At 41.2% G+C, this 15,615-nt stretch overlaps 1 long non-coding RNA gene across 1 annotated transcript; it reads left to right on the top strand.

Annotated features, from left to right (window-relative positions):
• Positions 1 to 9,140: 9,140 nt before the first annotated feature.
• Positions 9,141 to 10,812, top strand: LOC148725258 (uncharacterized). The gene is made up of 2 exons (XR_015990454.1): positions 9,141 to 9,435; positions 10,534 to 10,812. It is a non-coding gene; the product is annotated as an uncharacterized LOC148725258 (long non-coding RNA).
• Positions 10,813 to 15,615: the final 4,803 nt, after the last annotated feature.

Genomic DNA, 15,615 nt, shown 5'->3' with positions numbered 1-15,615 from the left:
AGCATGATAAACATCCCCAATTACTATAGCAGCTTCAGACGCGAACGAGTTAAGAGTGGTTATCATCATGTTGACATTTTTTCTCCTCGCCAGTGTTTTTTGGGGTTTTCCTGGTATTACAAGAGTAAGGTTAGATATTTCTGCTTCCGAGTCCTTCCCTTTGGCCTTTCTTCAGCTCCTTATATCTTTACTAAGACATTTAGACCTCTCGTTTCCCACTGGAGGCGAAAGGGCATCCATATGGTTGTGTATCTTGACGACGGGTTAGGGGAGGCTTCTTCATATCAGGCTGCCTCGGTTAGTAGCGAGTTGGCTTTGTTCCCAGTTCGGAGAAATCTCTTTGAGTCCCCCCTCCATGTCATTGATTCGTTGGGGTTTACTATTGATCTGTCTCAGGGCTTACTTTTCGTCCGAGGGAAGAAAATCAAGTGGGCTGTGTACGACATTGTCTCGATTTTGGAAACTGGTCATTCCACCGCTAGAGAGCTTTCGGCTGTTGCCGGTAGAATAAATTCTTTCAACCTGGCGGTGGGAAATGTCACCAACCTTATTACTAAATTCCTCAATATGGCTATTGCTCTTCGATCGGGTTGGAATGTCAAATTTCCTTTGCCCCCCTCCGTTAGAGAGGAACTCACTTTATGGAAAGACAATATTAGGTTTATTAACGGTAGGCCTATCGGACAGCGCTTTTCTGCTGCTCGCACTATTGTTTATTCCGACGCGAGTGATTTAGACGCTGGGGGGGGGGGGGTCATTAAAGGGCGCGATGGCTCATTTGCCACCTTCCATGGTCCCCTTTGGAGGCGGGCCACAGTTCTACCTGGCGTGAGCTGCAAGCGGTGTACATTTGCCTCTTTAGTTTCTACAGATCTTTTACTGGTTGCGCTGTCCAGTGGTTTATGGATAATTGCAACATCTCTTCCATTATTGTGAGGCGTGAGTAGTCCAGTGGTCAGTGCGCTGGACTCTAGGTCAGATGGCCCGGGTTCAAGTCCTGGCTGGGGCTTGACGTTGTGTCCTTAAGCAAGACGCTTCACTCACATTGCTTCGTCTTCTCGGATAGGACGTAAAGCCGGAGGTCCCGTCTCCTGCACCTATCAATTAGTTAATTTCGGCAAGGGACGTTAAACAAGGACCCTGACTATAAAAGGGATAGCTCCTCCCCCGTCTTGTAACGCAATCTTTGCTTCCATGGCTAATCGAAGATGGCTGACTAATGGAAGGTGAAGGGGGAAAAAGAGATTTGTACACGATGACCGATATCCTTGTCTTGTTTCAATTGATTTCCACTTGAAAATGTTTTTATTGACGATTAAAAAGGGACGAATGGAGAAATACTGATCTTCATTTGCAAAACTCAAAAAATTAGGCTATCGCAATTTGAATTTCGCGCTCCTAACAGCTCCTCCTATCGCGAGATGGTCGTACTGGCCCTCTGACTCCCCTCCGTTTGCCTCAACTTCTTGAGCCGTCGATATCATTGACTAGAGGATCTCAGTACTGTGACATGCTCAGAGAGAGTGGTTTTCATGTACATATATGTACATTTGTGTACATGTAAGTAAATGTGTGTACGTGTATGTTGCGACATAACTCATCTTACACTTCGAATTGATCCATTTTACGGTTGCTACGGTCGCGCACTAACTAGTCTTTAGCTTTAAAATTGCATTTTATTTTGCCATGGCGGATTTTCCATCAAAAAAAGCCAAAATAGCGGCGCGAGGTCTACGAGTCAGAGTCTACGAGTCCAGTTATACACTGGAGCTGGCGGTCGAGCCCGGAATGGAAGAGCGATTGGAAAGCGTGAAGACAAGAATTCAGCGGTTGAAGGAACGCCTTCATTTAGCGAGTCGAACACCGATGGCAAATGTTATTTTGATGGAACGACTCTTAGACTTATTCGAATGGTCTGAACAAAGAGGTATGGTAAGTGAAAGTCACTCCTCTTTGTTTACATCTTGCTCGTTCGCTCAGGCTTCTCATCTCGCCAGCGAAGCGGCCACCCAAACCGACATAAACGGGTCCAATTTTTTTATCGCACGTTTGGAGTTATGGTGAGAAAAAGCCTCGAAAAAGGAAAAAAAAATAGAGCGAACTTCGAGAATAGGTCCCTTTGAAAGGAACATAGTTTTCTAAGTATTTTGACACGGCACTATGTAGGATATATTTTGCCTGAACATTTTAGACGCGCGTTGCAACGAGAAGCCTATTTCACTAGCTACTTATGAAAAGGTCGAGGTTTTCAATAGTTTTTGAGGCCCGTTCAGGCAATATAGCCGATGATAATTTGTTTTCCATCGGATTTCAGCCAACCAGACATGTTTCCAATCCGTGACCGAAATTATTTTATATGAGCACCCACCGGATTCATATTTCAACACCACATATTCCGTTGGAGAAACTGCGCGCGATTCAAATAAAAATTCTATCCAACGTGATCTCTTGTTTAATTGCAGAGGAATTCTTGTATAAGTGTCACATGAAATCCCGTAGACAAAACGTCGAAGAAACTAACCACTTTATTACAACAATACAAATCCGGTATGAGAAGAGGATTTTTGTGAAAGATAATAAAGGTCATAAAAGCTAGTCCACACCGCTAGCCCTCTGGCCGTTTGCCTTCCTTACAGAAATGACATCGCAAGCGGGTGTACATTCCGTGGAGCCAACTGAGTGGAGCCGATCATCTTTTCTTTGCCGTAAACGAAAATGGCAAAATTCGTAGAAGTTTGAGATATGCACTGGCTGCAAGTGACCTTTCGGTTACAATAGTTTTGCCGATATCGCACGGTCACGGACTGGTTGATGTCGACAGTTCGGTGTCAGGGGTGAAATGACTGACGGCTTGCCCAGGGCAAATGTCCTTTTATAGTCAGGGTCCTTGTTTAAAGAACCCACATCACGAGATTACTGTGATGTGGTCTGGCCTGTTTACTGGGAAGGGGGGGAGGGGGCATCTGTAAAAATTTCTCCTTTATTAATTGTAAACTGCCGCCGGCAGTCTGGAAAAGTCCCCCGCACAGTGTTGTAAAGCGCATTAGAGCATTTACATGGAAATGCGCTATAGAAATTGATCTATATTATCTATATATATATATTATTATTTCCAATGGTAGTATGAGGCCGGATCTCCACGACCTTGCCTTGTCCATCTTTAGATTAGCTCTCCGCAACACTATGGATTTGCAAGTAGTCTGGGCCCCTAGAGCAAGCGGATGCCATTAGCAGGTTCATTGACCGCGATGATTGGGGGGTTTCCCTTCACTTTTTGAGCCACGTGAAGGGTATTTGGGACCCTCTCTCTGTGGATCGATTTGCTAATTCCCACAATTTTAAGCTTACTAGGTTAAATTCACGCTATTGGAACCCTGGTTTTGAAGGTGTCGACGCTTTTTGCTTCGACTGGGTTGGGGAGAATGATTGGCTAGTACCCCCAGTGTTCCTTATTCCTCGGGTTATCAGGCATCTTGCACATTGCAAAGCTGCGCGTACTCTTATCGTACCACAATGGATTTCGTCCCCGTTTTCGCCCATGCTCTTCGGGATAAAGTCTCCCTACCATTCCCTTGTCAAGGGCATCATTACTTTCACTGACGTTACAGGGATTTTTATTAGGGGCTCCTTTGAATCCATTTTTGATGGGCCTAACTGTCATGAAAGCGGTAAAGAATTAATTTAAGGATATGTAAATAATTATTTTATTCTCTTAGGATCAACGTAGTGCGTGATAGTTGTGTCTGTTACTTAACTTGTATTCTTCACTTGTGTAAGCTGTTGTGTAATTAACCTTTATCGTATATATCAAATAGTTGTCTTCATTCTTTTCTGGCACTTTGCGTCCACATGTATTTGAGGATTCGGGTGGTTACGGTGTGGTGTGTGTGCGTGTGTGTGTGTTTTTTTGAGAGAGAAGGTCACCGGCGGCGAAGGTTGGAAAAGTTACAGAGACTCGTTCGGATCGGGGCACGTTTCAATCACTGAGAGTCATTCAGAAAAAAATTCGTCCTTTCATACGACAAAGAGTTCATTTGCCGGGGGAGTACGTATGCCGAGAAGCTGGCCGAAAAAAAAAAAAAAACACGCAGAAGAAGGAAAAGGAGAAGGTTATATTCTGTCAAAGGGAAAGCCAGTGAAGATAAGAGGAGTGAAGGAAAAATCTGGGCGAGGACCGAGTTACGTTAAGTTGGAAACTGCTACGTTTAGCTGCGTTAAACGCGAGTTGAGTTTGGTTTGCCAAATGCGAGTCTGGGTTGTTAAACGCGAAGATTGGTTTGTGAATCGTGAGTTTGGTTTATGTGTCGTTTGTTGGCGGAAAGTGGTTGTTAAGATCAGGTCAAGCACAGGACACGAAGGTGAACGGAACTGAACAAAAAAAAAGACCCTTCCGTTTCACCTTATAAATAGTTTTAGTGTACTGTAGTTGAAATTATCATATTTCTGTAAATTATTTAGGATAAATAATTCAGTTCATTGTGTTGTCGTTATTGTGGGTTGCTTTATTGTTTTAATTGGGATAATAAATATTTGTAGGCCTACGTTTAGTTGTATTGTGGTGTGTCTTCTCGGGTTCGTTTGTGCTTTGTCTGCGTTAGAGGGCGCCCACCTTTGTGGCGCGGATTCGTCACACTAAGTTCAAGTCTTATGTACTAGCAGTTCGTTTATCCGCTTGTTAGCTTACGATTATCTCCTTGATTTGTCATTTCACTTTCACGCCATTGTAATTTTGCACCTCTTATCTTCACCTCGTTACATGTCCGATTAAATTATGTTTGATTGCTGTAACTTGTGCTCCCTTTTTCTTCATGTTTACAGTTTCTCATTGAAGAATTTTTTCCCATTGACGGTGTTTTCTTGACCTCGCGTCGGTCGGCTCTATCTCGTAGTTCAGTATGTTTGTAGTCTCGGTGTCTACTGTCGGCCTCGGTGGCCATGCCTGCCTCTAGTCTCGGTGACTAGTGATTGCCTCCGTGGCTGCCTATGCTAATTAGTCTCGGTGACTTGTCACGTCTCGGTGGCGGTCTGTTAGTAGTCGTGTTTTATATTTTTGCGTGCCTCGGTGGCTGTGTGTTCTTCTCGTCTCGTGCACTTGTGTACGTTTAGTGGCCGTTCATGTTTGAAATATCCGTGTCTGCATGCCTTGTGTAGTGTTAGTACTATTCCTACCGTTTTTTGACTCGGTTCTAATACGTAAGAACACTTACCTGTTTTTGCATATATTAAGGACGCAATTCTAACGCGCAGCACAGAAAGGAAAATTATGATGCGCACATTCAATAACGATAATTTGCAAAAATTCAACGAGAACCTTTCAAACATAAAATGGTCCTCATTTCGTAACATGGATGATCCCAATGAGGCCTATCATGATTTTATCGAAGAATACTCCAGCGTCTACAATGCCTGTCTTCCCTTAAAGGTTTTCAAAGGTAAACAGGTGAACACGTTCTTTTCCCCTTGGCTTAGCCCTGAACTTCTGAAATCAGTTAACAAGAAGAACAGACTCTACAAAAAACTCGTCACATCGCCCTCCACATCTTCTGAAAAGAAGTATAAAGCCTACAAAAACAAACTTACCCACCTCATTCGCATTGCCAAAAAAAAAATACTAGGACTCCAAATTTGAGAATGCCAGAAATGACCTCAAAACAACTTGGAAATTGTTAAACGAGGTTATCAACAGGCGTAAAAATAAGTCATCTCTTCCCACATCATTTAAATCTGAAGGAAGAACATTAACGGATCCAATGGAGATCGCTGACAGATTCTGCAAATACTTTACAAACATTGGTCCTAAACTAGCTAGATCTATACCCAGTGTGAATCCTTCTTTTCGTTCTTATCTCGGTTACAACAAACATCCCTCCATTAACTTAAAGCCCACCACAACTAGTGAACTGGAGAGTATTTGTAGCATGTTCGCTTCAAAGAAAGCTCCTGGCTCTGACCATAGTTAGTTACCTATGCTCTGACAGTATCCCAATGCATGTCATTAAATATTCATTTCACCTTATTTCTGCTCCTTTGGCAGATATCATCAATATATCTTTACTAAAAGGCATTTTCCCGGACAAACTTAAAATCGCTAAAATCATTCCCATCTTCAAGACAGAGGATCCTAGCTTTTTTTGTAAACTACAGACCCATTTCTTTGTTGTCTAATTTTTCCAAATCTTTCGAAAAAGTCATATACAATCGCTTAGTAGAATTTTCCGAAAACCCCGATATACTTTACCGCTGTCAGTTCGGATTTCGGAAAAATCACTCAATATCGCACGCGCTAATTCATTTGGTAAACAAAATTGCATCTGCAATCGACCAACACCAAACAACGGTGGGTGTTTTCCTAGAACTTTCCAAAGCATTCGACACTCTCGACCACCAAATCTTGTTTGCCAAATTGGAGCACTATGGTATCCGTGACGTGGCTCTGCAGTGGTTTAAAAGCTACTTTTCTTTCCGCCAGCAATTTGTCCAATTCAATCAAGCTTGCTCTCCGATGCAAACCATCAAGTGTGGTGTCCCTCAAGGTTCGATTTTAGGCCCACTATTGTTTATTCTATACATTAATGCCTCTGAATTATCAGACCCTCTACTTTTTGCTGATGACACCAGTATCTTTTATTCTCATTCAAATCTAAATTGCTTAGAATCTATACTTAATGATGAACTCCAGAACATTGACGTTTGGTTAAAATGTAACAAGCTTTCAGTTAATGTAAAGAAAACCAACTATATAATTTTTAAACCCAGACAGAAGAAATTTAACTCCAGCATTTCTCTCTCCTTTGGAGGTAAACCCCTACAACAAGCTAATGTAACTAAATTCCTTGGGGTCTATATTGACAATCATCTCACCTGGAAATACCATATCAGCTATGTATGTAAACAAATCGCTAAATCAATAGGTATTATATTTAGGTCTCGCTTTTCCCTATCCTCTGCAACCAAGCTCACTTTGTATTACACCTTAGTTTATCCTTATATCGTCTAATGCAACTCCGTCTGGTCGTCCACATACGTATCCAACTTAAATAGAATTTATTATTTGCAAAAGCGAGCTGTGCGGGCTATCACCAACTCATACTAACGAGACCACTCTGCCCCTTTATTCTCCAAACTAGGAATTTTAGATATTTTCCAAGTCAATACGTTTGAAATCGCTAAATTTATGTTTTATTTTAAAAATAACTTATTGCCCCCATTGCCTCTCGATCTTTTTGTAAGGAATAGCCAAATTCACAACTATGGTACGAGAACAGCCAGTAATTATCGAACGCATTTGTGCCGTACAAATGTCAAACAGTTTACTATTCTCTACCAAGGTCCTAAAATTTGGAACTCTCTCCCTATTTCAGTCACTCGTTCGTCAAACTTTCTTAGCTTTAAAGCGAAATTGCAAGAGTTTTTACTTAAATAATCACTGAATTGGCCAAGCCGCACATTCGCAGCACCTTTTCTTTACTTAATTTATTATTCTGAGTGAGGTGGCTCTCCCATAAGCCTGGTGGCTTCTTGGGTCTCCTCGCCTTCTAACTGTTATCGCTGTAATTAACTATTTTTCAATTGTTAAAGTAAGGCAAATAAAGATTATGATTATATAGATTTTTTGTATAATTTGCTGTTTCAGTTTTGCCAATCCCGTGAAGTTGTTTCGTCGCACGGGCCACGCAGGTATGTCGAGCAACTGGCGCTTAGGCATCCTTCTATGCGCGCCAAAATCTAATCTCCTTCGGCTACTGAGTTGTCTAGGTAAGGTTCAGGGTTTTTTTACGATAATGAATAATCCGGGTGAAAATGTTTCAGATCGTTGTCGAGTATGCTCTTCTGTTTCTATCACCATTAAGAGAAAAAGAAATCTTAATGGAGAGTTCACGAAAATATTTGAAGAAGTTTTCAATCAAAAGGTTCCAGCAGACGATGGTCTTCCGCGTGCAGTTTGGGATACTTATCGCTTTAGAATTGAAACATCATAGAAACGTATTTGTAACAAAGAGGCATCGATAAAAATTTCCCCTGGGCATACTACCAAACAAGAAAATGGAAAATTGTTGCTGTTTCCCAGTTTCTACTAGAGAAACATTTGTTGAGGTATGCACAAATGCAATACAACCTATGTTGAAAAGAAAGAAATGCTAAGCGTGGAAACTTCTGTTTATAAGGCCCTGTTTACAAGCAGGTAGGGTAACCCTAGTGCTAGGGTTACCCTGGCAGAAGGGTACCCTAACGCTCCCACATTTCTTCTCTTTTTCATCGACGTGTTTACAAGGCAGCTAGGGTTACCCTAGCACTAGGGTAACCCTTCAGGGTCAGGGTCAGTGATCTTACCTTGTACAAAAAATTTGATAATCAAATCTTGCACTTGGGGCTGGGGATTTCAATTGAATTTTGGCCTATGGGGTAAGAGTTTCAATAAATGGTACAATGTGTAAACTAGTCAGTGTGTTTTTTCACAGTAGTGATGTTGCACTTACTTTACATGTGTTTGTCAAAACAATGTAAGAGCGTTTCCAAGTTTTCTACTAGAGAAACATTTGTTGAGGTATGCACAAATGCAATACAACCTATGTTGAAAAGAAAGAAATGCTAAGCGTGGAAACTTCTGTTTATAAGGCCCTGTTTACAAGCAGGTAGGGTAACCCTAGTGCTAGGGTTACCCTGGCAGAAGGGTACCCTAACGCTCCCACATTTCTTCTCTTTTTCATCGACGTGTTTACAAGGCAGCTAGGGTTACCCTAGCACTAGGGTAACCCTAGCTGAGCGCTAGGGTAACCTTAGCTGCCTTGTAAACGCTCTGCTGGGGATTACTCGCCTACCCGGGACAACTTTTTACTTGTTTCCAGACCCTTTGAACATTGATAACAATGCGTGCGGTTACCAAGCATAGTTAAGTTGTCCCGGGTGGTAGGGTAACCCCACCTGTGAAATTTTGCTTGTAAACCCGGGCTATCTTTGACCCGCCTGTTGGGGTAACCCTAGCAGAAGGGTTATCCTCCTTGGCGAATTAAAAATGAGGGCATAGAAATTTCCAACGACGCAATGTTACGCCTCGACTCACAATCAATCCTCAAACCCCATGTAGTCTAATGACCCAGGAAATAATAATTATTTTTTCAAATGATGTTAGGGGTCTGGGAACAGACATATGATAATCGTACGATCAAGGTATTGTTTCCAACGAGATCGAGAGCGGGCGAGGTGTGATCTTGAACTGCTTGGGTTATTTGTTGAGTTGGGGAACTTTTGAATTGAAAATTTGATGCGGATCGGGTTTTAGCCAGTGATGGGAGAATCGTAATGTCGCGTGGACGACCTCACGCGGACGACGACCTCGAAGCGAAGGTATCCGATGGTTGGGTTCCCTCCCTTGACGGTGTTTGTCGCCGAAGGCGAAGATTGTGGAAAATAGGGAGACTCAGTGAGCTGAACGAGGTGAGTCGTCATATTTATGATATTTATTAGTTTTTATTCCCACAAACACAGAGGTGTCATTCACGTTTTCAGCAGAAGAGCAACAGGTTTTCACAGGCGGGCAAAACTTTTGGAATTTAACTTCTTTGTAAGATAAACTTTCCACCAGCAGATCGTCAAACCAGGTGGGCAAAACCGTCCTCTCAACCGGTCAATTTGTCCGATGCCCGGCCCTTAATGAAACCCTCGCAAACATTCTAATTCTTACTGCACAGTTTATAACACATAGAAGTGGTGTTCAATTCCAAGCTCCAATATCTTCCCCTCTCCCGGGCAACCCACTCGTATTTCACAGTCGTCCGTGCCCGAGGGGTTAGGAATTTATAATTCAAATGGTGAATTTGGGGCCTTGCCCTATAGGTTCAAATTATGCAAGGGGTCAGGGGAGAAACTAATTATACTACTACAACCCCCTCCAGTGAAATCTGCAACAATAGGTCAGGGTCAGTGATCTTACCTTGTACAAAAAATTTGATAATCAAATCTTGCACTTGGGGCTGGGGATTTCAATTGAATTTTGGCCTATGGGGTAAGAGTTTCAATAAATGGTACAATGTGTAAACTAGTCAGTGTGTTTTTTCACAGTAGTGATGTTGCACTTACTTTACATGTGTTTGTCAAAACAATGTAAGAGCGTTTCCAAGTCAAAGCTTTTGTAACACTTGCAAGGTAATTACAAGTACAGATAACCAATATCTGATGAAGAGAAAGATGGGGAAAATATTGATTTGGGGTTTAGTTTTTTATCTCTTCCCCCCTAAAAAAGAAAGAAGAACTTCATTACTTTGCCTACCTTGATGATGATAAGGTAGACAACCTTTTTGAGGGAGCTCAGGTAAAGACGAAAAATGCATTCCAAGGAAATATTTTCACATTTCAGTGGTGCAGTAAATTCCTCCACAAGACATTCTTTATTATCATGTTAATTGTAAAATGTTCATGAAAATGCACAGCAGGCAATGTAGTTTCCTGTGCATACCTCAGTATATCCAAAGTCATTACATGAACTCAACTTACATAAAATTGTCTTCAGAGCTTGTATCATTTCATTCGTTAAAGGTTCCTTCATTATTACCAAACATGGACTTGTTCAAGCTAATACTCAGGCTAAAGGAAAGGGTACTTCATAAGCTGAAAGCAAACTGCACTTCGTGGGAGAAAGGAAATGTGAGTAACTGTAGTAGAAGCAGATTTAGCTATATTAAGTTGTGATACACTGTATATGCCATGAAATATTAATGAAGAGTGTCAAAGATTAATGTGTCACAACTTGGCTGGTTTCACTATGACTGGAAAAGTCATGGAGACTCAGCAGATTTCTGTTCATGTGAAGTGGGATAAAAAATTATGATAAAAATGTTCACAATTTTTTCAATTTGCCTTTTGTGTCAGGGGTATTCCTCATTCTTACATTACGCAAGGAATTGGGTCGAGTCGGTAGGTGCAAAGCATGTTGGGGCAGGTTCAGGATGCAATTCTTAAAATTTACTTTGAGGAGAGTGATCTGACTAAAGCAAAATGGTAAAAGCAAATTGTTGTGTGCTGGGGTGCACTAAGAACTGGAGAAACTCTCCCAACATGAAATTTCAGTCTTCCAAGTGATTCAAAAGTGTTAAGAACATATGAGAAGCTCGTACGAAACAAAACTTTAAAGAGAACTTCTTTGAGCACTCGCATCTGTGGAGCACATTTTCTTCAAGGGGAGCAAATGTCAAGAACTCAACTTCCTTCAATATTTCCTTGGACCTCTGTTCCTCAGAAACGTAGGAAAATAGAAAGAGTACAACTGCTGACCACAACACCACCTCAAACAACCACAGTTACTAATTGCTTGCAAGCTGAAAACGAAAATGTTGAGGATGTTGAATGCCCAGTTGTCACAACAAAAAGTGAAACCATGGACTTCCAAGAAAGTATTAATGATGAATCATGTAGAGACCAAAGCATCCAAACAGACATTTTAGACGAGTCACAATCTCCACAAGAAGAAATATTGGCTCTGAAAGAAACGATACGCTGTCTTAAAGCAAACATTAATGAGCTGAACACTAAACCTAAGTTTGAATTAAGTAACCACAAAGATGAGGATGAGGATATCGCCTTTTATGTGGGTTTGCCCAACTATGATATATTATTACTATGTTTTGACTTATTGAGAGAAAGCTACCCACCTATGCTACAAGAATCGTGATGAAACTGAGTATCCTTCTGTCTACAAGAAACCTGGTAGTAAATGAAAACTAACAATATGGCAAGAATTTACTCTAGTGCTTGTGCGTTTACACCTGGGATTGCTCGAGAAAGATTTAGCCGAGAGGTTTAGAGTTTCAATATCCACAGTTTCAGTCATTTGGAGAACATGGATTAAGTTTATGAGGAAAGAGCTTGAGCCCATTTGCATTCAGTGGCCATCTAAAGAACAGACTGTGCAATTCATGCCACCAGTATTTAAGTCATTCTAACCAGACTTAGTTTCAATCCTATACTACACAGAGATTCAGATGGAGTCACTTTCTGGTCTCAATAACAGGTCTTTGTGCTATTCAAGTTATAAGTCTCGCGCTCCCAATGGTGTAATCTCGTTTTGCAGTGATCTTTACTGTGGATTGATCATTGACTTTCAGATTGTGAGGGAATCCAGGTATTTATCACAACTGAATAGAGGTGGTTTAGTTATGGCTGATAAAGGATTCACCATTCAAGGTGAATTGGCTGAAGTTGGAGCAAAGTTGGCATTGCCACATTGATAATCAATAATTGTGCAAGATTTAAATGGAACCACTGTTGGATTCTTGATCAGTGATGTGGTAACAGTTTCTCCAAAATATACATGTATGCATTCACAGTTGTAATGTCCACAAAGACCTACAGTAGACAAAACCATCACTTTTTGATTTTCTTCCAGCCATGCAATAGCTTGCCACATGATTGTTTAAGTCCACACAGCCTGTGTTGTTATTTTAGGTCTTCATGACTGGGGAGCTTGGAACTTGAATCATGGTTCCATCTGTTGCTGTCTGCCAACAGTGTCATTCCCCATGGAACTTGATTGAGAGCTCGACAAATAAATAGGCTTCTTATCCTTCCACACAATGACAACAATTTTCCCTTTGCAAGGGAACAAAGACTCTCTTTGACGAAGTCTCTTGACTCTTTGAGTTAAAGGTGTGACATCCCCTGGGATGCCTTGACAATTTCCACAAGCAGATAAATACAAAGCAGATCTACCATGAGAGCAATAAATGAATGAATTCCTCATTTATATTGCACCTTTTCTATACAATATTCAAAGGCGCAGTACCCCCCATCAATTTGATAGACACTACACAAAGATAGACCACAACACCGGGCACTACGTGCCCTAATCTTTTTGAACAGTGTGTGGGTTCTTTAACGTCCCACAAATTTTTTATCACATACAAGGGCTTGTGAGACGGGACCTCCATTTATCGTCCCTATCCAAGAAGACTAGAAAGTCTAACCATTTGCAGATATTATTACAAAGGCAGCACTTTCTTCTCAGTTATAATATTTAAAGACCCCAAGTGTTGGTCCGGCCAGATTTGAACTCACGACCTCCCACACAACAGTCCGGCGCTCTACCAATTGAGCTAACCGGGAGGCAAGAGAATTGAAAAAGTTGTTGACCAAAAACATGTTGATTTTGTTGAACAGTGGTTTAGTGAGATTGTGGACAACATGTGTCTGAGTCCTTCAAAATCCTATGCAACGATGTTGATTCTACTCTTCTTGGTTTAATCAGTATATTGCTTTAGAGAAAATCTTCCTTTTAAAGGAATCATTGCCTCGTTGATTCAGACATTTCTGGACGGCCTGTACTCACTTTTGATAGCCTCCAAAACAGAATAGAGAAGAGGTCGCACTTTGAACAATTTGTGCCCATGTGGCAACTCTCTTCTCTTATTGTTTAGATGAAGATATTGTGAGATTTACGCAAAATGATTCCATGGGAAAATCTACTGTACCTCTGGGACTCCATTTAGACCAGTATAAATACACTTTGGGAAATTGCTTTATCCTGAATAGGATACTTGACACAAGAAATGCCTTCACTTCTTTGGTTTTGGTTTCAGACCATGAAGGATCTTGTTTTATTTCAATCACTTTCCTTGCATAATGATTTGTTTCTTCTGCAATTCTGTTAAAATTGCTGTCCATAAACACTAATTTAAAGAAGTTAATTGTCAGATAACCTTGAACATCCCTAACCAGATTGGTATTTGAAAATGAAAATGAGCATTTTTATTGGTTGGAATTGACCATTACCGGTATGTAGAGTGCCATATGGCATGTATGGAAGTTTTAGGGGGTGGTACATGTGAATGCCATATGGCACTGTCAGACAGGAAAGGGCTACTTAAGGTAAGTAAAGCAATAATATTTCACTGAATTATTTACAGAAAAGATGATTAAATTAAAAGAAACTCAAATGAAACTTACTGGTATGTCTTCTTGGTGTTTTAACTGAAGCAAAACAGGGGTTGTTCGAGGCGTTTGAATTTTGGGCCACATTGGGCAACCGTGTTATGATTCTTAAAACAATCCAAGCACAACCTAGTGCCACATAAACTACATCCCATCCTGCTGAACATTGTTTTTTTATCCTCCAGACATTGCTTACATATCTCCCCTCGCTCATTTTTGTGGGCCAGTGTCCAGCGTGAATGGCTCCTTCTTGAAAAGCATGTTGACCTGATGAGAAGTCGCCAAAAGAGCATCTCCACCACTTTTATTCCAAACTGAAGCTGCACGAAATTTGGATGGTTAACAGCAATTTCTAATCAGAGAATGTTTAGAAATACGTTTGATGATAAAAATTAACGGTAAAAAACTACGACGTTTCGAAGTCTGCATGACCTCATTATCAAGTAAAATGTTAAAACTGATGTAAAATTGTAGCTCAGAGATTATATACAAATAAAATGTGATAACTTCATTAGAATAATGAGCGTTCATTGTTATTGGTGTCAGATCGTGCAGTATATGTTTAAATAAATACTTTTGCACGTATTGAGTCAGACTGCGTGTTTAACTTTGGTTTTTGTTCGCGAATGAATAACATTTCGTGGATTAGGCAGTCCATTTTCCCGCGGCATTTCTTGAGAACGGAAAACATTTTCCCCAGGCCAGCGGACGCTACACCGTGGGCCTCCCTCAGATGCTTGCCAATGACAGAGGCTTTATGTTCTTAAAATAAAGCACATACGTCGTATGACGTATGTGCTTTATTTACCAACGTGCCACTCGACGAGACTATTGAGATCATCGCTGAAAAAGCCTTCAAAAACAACTGGTTTAATGAAACGCATGGTCTCAACCTCACAAAGACAGGTCTTACCGAACTTTTAAGAATAGCAACCAAAGATCAGCTATTTCAGTTCGACGGTCAACTTTATGAGCAGGTGGACGGTGTGGCCATGGGCTCGCCCCTGGGACCCCTTATGGCAAACGTTTTCCTGTGCTCCATTGAAGAACAACTGGATCGCAACAACAAGTTACCAAGTTTCTACAAAAGGTACGTCGATGACACATTAGCCACGATGCCAAATATTCAAGCCGCAACAGCCTTCCTTTCAACATTGAACGAATGCCATCCTGCCATACAGTTCACAATGGAAATTGCTGAAAACAACAAGCTTCCATTCCTCGGTATGATGATTGAGAAAAACGGTTGCCACCTGACAACAAGCGTATATCATAAACCAACTGATACAGGACTGCTCTTACATTACCAGAGCCATGTCGATCAGCGTTACAAAAGATCTCTGCTGAATACAATGCTGAACCGAGCTTACCGCCTGTCATCAACGAAAGAATCTTTTACGAAGGAATGCCAGCATCTCAAGCGGATGTTTACTAAGCTTAAGTACCCAGTGAAACTCATCAACTCAGCTATCGCCTGGTACACGAGTTCTACGATCCAAAGCCGTCACGAAACCCCAACTGAACCTGACGCGGCTACACAAAAACCTGTCAGAATAACTTTACCATTTAAAGACCAAAAATCGGCCGACACAGTAAGACATCAGCTGAAAGATCTTGGCCGGAAAATCGGAACTGACCTACAACCAGTTTTCACGAGTCGTAAGATCGAGGGAAAGCTCAAGATACAAGAAGAGA

The sequence above is a fragment of the Stylophora pistillata genome, chromosome 8 (assembly GCF_964205215.1).
Source record: "Stylophora pistillata chromosome 8, jaStyPist1.2, whole genome shotgun sequence".
In the NCBI taxonomy this organism is placed as follows: domain Eukaryota; kingdom Metazoa; phylum Cnidaria; class Anthozoa; order Scleractinia; family Pocilloporidae; genus Stylophora; species Stylophora pistillata.
Note: the sequence above shows the minus strand (reverse complement) of the source record. Positions and strands in the feature narration are given on the sequence as shown.